This window comes from Thunnus thynnus, chromosome 6 (assembly GCF_963924715.1).
Source record: "Thunnus thynnus chromosome 6, fThuThy2.1, whole genome shotgun sequence".
NCBI lineage: Eukaryota > Metazoa > Chordata > Actinopteri > Scombriformes > Scombridae > Thunnus > Thunnus thynnus.
This window is the reverse complement of record NC_089522.1, coordinates 32299660-32307138: the sequence shown is the minus strand read 5'-3', so window position 1 is coordinate 32307138 and position 7479 is coordinate 32299660. Positions and strand designations below refer to the sequence as shown.

Here is a 7479-nt window from a genome sequence, read left to right as displayed (position 1 = left end):
CTTGTTAGCTCTAATGCTAGCTAAGCTATAACCAGTTTGTACTGTAACAAACCAGTTTAGACAACAGTAAGCAGAACCCTCATGCAGACACTCAGACAGGCTGGTTGAGTGAAAGACAGTTTTACTTTTAAATTCAATAAACAGACTTCTAGTTGACAATCTCAACTCAAGGCAGTGAAGCAGGAAGGCGGGTGACCACAGACACACAGCAGGTCAAACTGGATCAGCACAGCAGCTTTGCAACACAGAGGATCTGCAGAACTGATCATCATCAGCTGCATGAGTCGCATGTTTTACCTGCAAGACTCGTGTTTTAATGCTGTTGTTCATCGTTTGTGATGTGAAAACATCAGAGAAATAAAAAGCTTGTATCCTGGTATTAGTTCAGTTATAACATCCAAAAGCACCGCAGAGCGTCTCTCCTGCAGGCTGCTGACAGCGCTGCCAGCCGGAGAGTTGATCACACTGGACGGTAGAGGAGGAGACGCAGAGACGCTGGTACATGTCTGTTTCAACAGGAGTTGAATGACTTCACAACATTTAACAGCAGAGCTGAGAGTAAACCTGAGTCTGTATAAACAGGTGCATTTGTTGTCACTGAGCCTCCATGCCAGAAGCTTGGAGAGTGTGTGCTGTAGGGACGTCAATCAGGTACATTTTTCCAAGACATTTTAAAAGATACTGGGACAGAGTGTTTAAAGTTACAACGGTTTTAAGTTATAAAAATGTCTATTGTTTTATCAAATAACATGTCTTCTCAAGGCAGTTATTGGTCAGTGTGTCTCTACTTTGGTGTAAATGAGGTCATGACTAAGTGTGCAGAGTTGGAGGAAGAGATACAATGCATGACAGTCCACACTGGACTAGATGGAGTGTGCCTCCATCCATGGGTCCTGCAGGCTGCGTCCAACAGCTACAGGCAGGACTATGGTGAACTGGAGGCACAACAACATGTATAAACATGTCTGGGTGGTAATATCATCATGTGTGGTGCTGAGAATAAGGCAGAAGTTTCCTGATCCATCCAATGACTACACTGGTTTTCATTATCCACAAATATAGTTTCAATAGTACAATAAAGTGGTTCACTTGTGAATATGTTTATGGAACATTTTCTGTCTCATTACCTTCTAAAAATGCCTTGGCAAAATGAATAAAAGAAAAGGTTAGTTACATTATGAATAATTCATAAAATAGTTTATTGGCTATTATAGCTGTAGTAATGTATGCAATAGCTTATATTTTGTTTCAGAATGAATGCTCAAGTACATACTGAATGTTTATATACTTTTATTTTATAACACTACTTTTATAACTTTCAAGGCCAAAGATTAACATCTTCAACATGAACCAGTTTTACCAAAATAAACAATATAAGAACAACTATAGGATCTAAGTAAAAAGAAAAAAGGCCCAGTGTCTTCTCAAATTCATGTTAAATAGAGCAGGTCTAGACCGTAGTCTTTAATTTACAGAGACCCAACATCCCTCCATGAGCTGCACTTGGTGACAGCAGCAAGTAAAAAGTCCCTTTAATGGGAAGAAACCTTAAGCAGAACTGGACTCTAGGTGGACGCCATCCGCCTCGACCTGTTGGGTTGAGAGAAAGAGGGACAGAGAGACACTGTTGTTGTTGTCTTTTAGAAATAAAACTGTATTAGTGTAATGTATTTCCTCATTAGCTACCTAGCATTTATACCAGCCTCTTGTCTATTGTGCTCCTGAGCTGATTGTCTGCCTGTCTGTCTGCTCCCAGTCTGGATTTTGTTTGATGATTCCACTTTTTCATCAAGCTAATTCTTCAGTATTTGTGCTGCTGACATGTTTGATCTGATCTTTCTTCATGATACAGACCCTTGAGCCGGTACTAATGAATGATTTGAATCTAGTGAAGTTTGACCATGTTCTCTTTGCGGAAACAGCCTGTGAAACGCTGCTGAATGTGCTGTTGATGTTTATCTGATGATCTTAAAACACAGAGTAAAGCCACAGTGGTTTGAATATGTGTTATCAGTGTGTAAAATACTAATGAAAGGAAGCTAAAACACTACTTTAAGACAACATGTCTTCAACTGATCTGAATCATTCTCTCAACACCAAATCAACATTAAATTAAAACTAACTGAACATTCACTTTATTTTTAACTTTACTTTCTTTAGCTTAAAATAAAAGAGTTAAGATTTAAACCTGACATCAGTCAAATTCATTTTAGAGTTTCATCACAGTTACAGAGTCAAAGCAGCTTCATCATGAAACTGCTGATGTACAAAACAGATAGCGAGAGTGAGAGGAAGAAAACATTTAATGTGTTTGATATTAGAAAGTATGAAATATTTACTAAATGTTTATATGGTGCTCATAGATCCTAAATGGAGCTGATTAAAGTAAAGTGTCCTTATCTTCAGCCAGAGTTGAAATGATAATTTATTATTTTATTATTATGAAATATTATATTATTAATTATTGTATATCATTATATAAGAGCCTTCACAGCAGTTTTGATCATGAATCTAAATCAGATTTGATATAAACTATGTAATACAGAATGAGGCCCACCTCCCACGTTGACAACCTCTGGTCTGGAGGATGAAGTGCTGGTGATTGTAAATCACTCCCTGCTGACTGGTAGTTTCCCCCTGCCACTGAAAACTGATAGTAACCTGGATCCTTCAGTGCTAAATGAGTTCAGGCCAATTTCAAATCTTTCTTTTTTAAGTAAAATTCTTGAGAAATTAGTATTTAAACAGCTCAATGATCACATAAATTTCAGCTGTATATTTGAGAAGTTATAATCTGGCTTTCATCCTCACCACACAGCACTGAGACAGCACTAGTTAATGATTTAAATGACCTGAGAATGAACATGGATGACAAGAAACTTTCAATATTAGTTCTTTTAGACTTAAGCACTGCTTTTGATACAGGTGATCATGAAATCCTTATTAACAGCCTACAGAAGTGTGTTGGCCTCTCTGGCTCAGTTTTAGATTGGTTTAGGACTCATCTGTCTGGCTGAGACTGTTTTGAACTGCCTTTTAAAACTGCCTTTTATCCCCATATTGTTCAAGTGAAATTGTTTCTCTCCCAGGCAGATACTGAGACACTTATCTAAGCTTTTATCACTAGCTGGCTTGATTACTGCAATGCTCTCATTTCTGGTCTACCTAAGAAAGTTATAAATAAACTGCAGATCATTCAGATTGCAGCAGCATGTGTACTGACTAAGACCTGAAGGAGAGCACACATCTCACCCGTCCTAAAGTCCCTTCATTGGTTGTCAGTTTTAGAATCAATTTTAAGATCCTTTTATTGGTGTTGAAATCATTCAGTGACAGTGTTGTAGTACTCGAGTCCAGGACTTGAGTTGGATTCTAGTTCTGATTTTCAGGACTCGTGACTCGACTCGGACTTGAACTCGAGCATTGATTGCATTCGGACTCGGAAGTTGAAGACGAGGAACTTGAACTTGTTAATTGATAAAGAAGTAATATATATCCGATGTTTCGCTGTCAAATATTCCGCACATAGCCACACTATGGTTCACGTCACGCACACAGCAGCAGCTGCGGCACAGACAGCAACAACCACACATGTCGTTGGTATGGAAGTTCTTTAGCGTGAGTGAAGAAGACACAAAGCTCGCAATTTGTAATACCTTTAAGTCCAAAAAAAAAGAAAGAAAGAAAGAAAGAAAGAAAATCAGAATCGGCCAAGAAAATTGCAATCAGTGCATCATGAATATGTTTAATATAGAACTTTTTTATCTGTATGTCAGCTCTTTGACTGCCAGAGTGGAGCACCGGAGCCCATCCTGGAACTCCACTCAGACTCAACCTTGATGACTCGACCTCGAACACTGAGGACTCGAGACTTAGTGACTCGATTAAAAACACGCTCAGTGGACTACCACCTGAATACTGTACTTGTCAGACATGTATGCTTCCTCTAGATCACTCATGTTGCAGAGAGAGAGAGAGAGAGAGAGAGAGAGAGAGAGAGAGAGAGAGAGAGAGAGAGAGAGAGAGAGAAGAGAGAGAGAGAGAAGAGTGTTAACTTAAAGCATCGTCAGCTTCCTGATTGATCAGACAGACATATAGAGGCAGTCTCTGACAGTTTGATGATTTTCTGCATCAAGATCAAACTCAGAATGAATATCCACCATAATCTGTTCTTCTGCTTCTTATCAGGTGAGGACTGATTACCTGACTGTGTCTGTAAAGCTGCCGCACAAACTGCTTCTGGACATTCATTGTGTTCATTTGAACAAATGTCAGATTTGTATCACACAAGTTTTCATGTCGCTGTCATGTTAATTAGTTTTCCTGTCGTTCTCTAAAATATTCTGTTACTAATTACAACATCTCGATAATCTAATCTTGTAATTTAACAAAACATATTGATTGATTAATTGACTTTATTGTCCGATTTTTAAAAACCTTTTCAGACATTTCTGCTTTTATGTTTAATGTCAGAAAACCAACCTGTGGATGTTATTTTCTTACTCTTCTGTAATCAGAAAACAAATAACAATAATTTCTTGTGATTAATAGAACAAACCCACTTCAAATATTCTTAATCATTTACTTCATTAACATATTTAATGCTGCGTATTTCTTGTGTATGTGATGGATGCTGTCAATATGATCTTTCTGTCTAGAGCAGTATCTCATTTCTCTGCATTATTGATTCAGTATCTGACTGTTTCAATGTGTTTTCATTGTTCACAGCTCCAACCACTTCAAAACCAAACTGGACTCTCCTACATTTTCCAACATCAGTCCCATCAGCCTCCACACCAACAACAACACAGAGTTTGATCTCCAGTTCAGGTAGCTTCACACCTTCATCATCTTTCCCTGAAACCACAGAGCAGTTTACAGGTACAGGACAGTTCATGTCTGTCCATCTGTCCATCACTGTCTCTCTGCAACAAAACGTCCTCTTAAAACAGTCAAATTCAGCATAACAACGTTGTCTAATAAGAATAACAAGATGGTCCAACATGTGTTTCAGCACATAAGACAGTTCAGCACCTAGAAGAAAACATTTCACATTTAATTTTACAATAAATTTCCTTGTTATCTTCACGTCTAATGTTTAAACACATCCTACGTTTCTAATGATGTAAGATTATTATTAACATGTGATGTCAGCACATGACAAGTCAAGAAACATTCAGACCAAAGACTTTATCAACAGGAAGATCTCATTTATGATAAAGGTTCCCTGTGTAGTTTTCTTGTAAACAAGGTTATGTTTATATTCAGTGTTACTCACCAAAACATGCTGAGTGTATCCTTTAGGTCCAACATAAGTGTTGAATATGTTTCCTCAGTCATAAAATATTTGCAAAGCTGATTATTAAAGTATTTTAAATCTTGCATTGCTTGTGGTTCGTCTTCTTCTCTCCTGCTTTTGTTGGTGCATTGCTGTGTTTCTGGGCAGGTTCCTGCATCCTGTAGATCAGTGGGATGATGTGAAACCACTGGCAGGATTAATTATTAACATGTGATGTAAAACCAAGCTACTTGTGGTCAAAAGCACCACAGGGAACCTTTAAGCTTCTAATTCAAGACAAAAGATCCCAGTCTTTTAAACTACTACATGTCTCTCTCTCTCTTCCTTCCCAGCCGTCTCTGATGTCTCTCCCCCAGGTTACTTCTGGCCTCTGGTTGTATTCCCACCTGTGATTGTTGTGCTGTTGGCTGTTGTTCTGCTGCTCCTCTACAAGCTGAAGAAGAGGAAGAACTCTGGTTTGAACACCAGAGGAACCTCAGACAGCAGAAACATGGAGGTGACTTCCTTTAACTCTGTATGTCTCATGTTAACTCTTACTGTTGGCATTTATACATTTTATTTTTTCAGTTAGGAATAAACAATCTCATGTCTGCAACTTCTTCACTAATATGAACAAAACTATAATTAAATAAAATCATAATTATTGTTAATAGACCTCTGGCCTGTCCAGTCATTATCACTAAAATATCAGCAAACAATTGAAGAACACAATATCTGGGCTGTTACCATGGTTACTGCTATATTAGGTTTGATGTTGTTCCTGTTTTATTTTCAGTTATCTGTCAGCTATGAGAACTGTCCTCCAGTCTCCATGTATGAAGACTCCGTCTACCAGAGCCTGGATCCAGACAGCAGGGATCCAGACCAAACCTACTCTGCACTCACAGCAAACAAATGATGATGTTTGGATTTGGATCTGGATTCTGTACTGTGCAGGTTAACATGTTTTTTTTGTTTTTTTTTTGTTTAATCGGCAGATATTATCTATAAACATGCTATTTTTCACCTCTATGCTGATGATACACAACTGATCATGTTTCTTCTTACGTGCGTGTTCTGAAATGTTCATCCTGTCTTCATAAATGTAGATGTTGTTTGATATTGTTCTTCTACACTTTGAGCCAACTCTGTCTCCTAGAAATTATGTTCATATTCAACTCAATTGCATATTACAGTGCATTCAGAAAGTATTCAGACTCTACTTTTTTCACATTTTGTTATGTTGCAGCTTAATGTTAAAATCATTTAACCCTCCTATTGTGTTAGGGTCAAATTTAACTGGTTTTCATGTTTAGATGTGTGAAACATACTTTTAATTTTTCTGATCAAAACGAGGCTTCATCACATCTTCTACAATGGCCTACTGACTACAGTTTCTGTGGTTAATTAATGTATTTAAATTGCAAAAATGTTGATACTGAACATATGGGTGAAATGTTCAGAGACAACGTACCTGGTTGTTGTATTTTCCACCAAAATATCTGATTTTGCAGTAAAATATCAGCTGGTAGAAACTCCAGCACTATGAAAGTGTTTGTTTATTTTACAATATGATTGAAACCGATTCAGATATTCGACCATTTATAACCACTGTCTGAGTTCTGTTAGTGAGAAAACTGATAATCAATCTGATGAGTTGATGGTTTAAATGGAAATAAGATTTGAGCTTTTTTTATTAGTATGTGAGGCTGCACTGTATTAAAGATTGATGAAAAATCTACACAAAATAATCTTACATATGTGCTTGTTTGTTCTAAATGTTCATGTAGAGAGTTCAAAATAAATAACTTTGCATCATCAACACCTCTCCCAGGCTCATCTTTCATTTCTAGTGATGTTAATATTATAGTTATTTAGGATTTCAGGTGCACTGGTCTTCAGAATTGGAATGATGTTAGAATTCTTCCAGAGATCAGGAACAACCTCAGAGTCTAAAGAGAACTGAAATATCTTTGAAATACATCACTCAGTTCATCAGCACAGTAATTCCACCATCATTTCATTTGTTATTATATTATATTATTATAGTGCTTTTTGTTATTGAAATTCTTCCTACCTCATTAAGAGAGGTCCTAAAAACTCTCCTACCAAAACCTGGAAAACCAAATACCAGATGTGAGAATATGCGTCCAATCAGTCTCCTGAACTCAGGCACAAAAACTCTTAGCAAGGTGCTAGTA

At 37.3% G+C, this 7479-nt stretch overlaps 1 long non-coding RNA gene across 1 annotated transcript; it reads left to right on the top strand.

The window, feature by feature from the left end:
• Nucleotides 1–4552: 4552 nt before the first annotated feature.
• Nucleotides 4553–7036, top strand: LOC137185409 (uncharacterized). Its single transcript, XR_010928856.1, has 3 exons — nt 4553–4830; nt 5632–5795; nt 6075–7036. It is a non-coding gene; the product is annotated as an uncharacterized lncRNA (long non-coding RNA).
• The last annotated feature ends 443 nt before the right edge of the window (nt 7037–7479 follow it).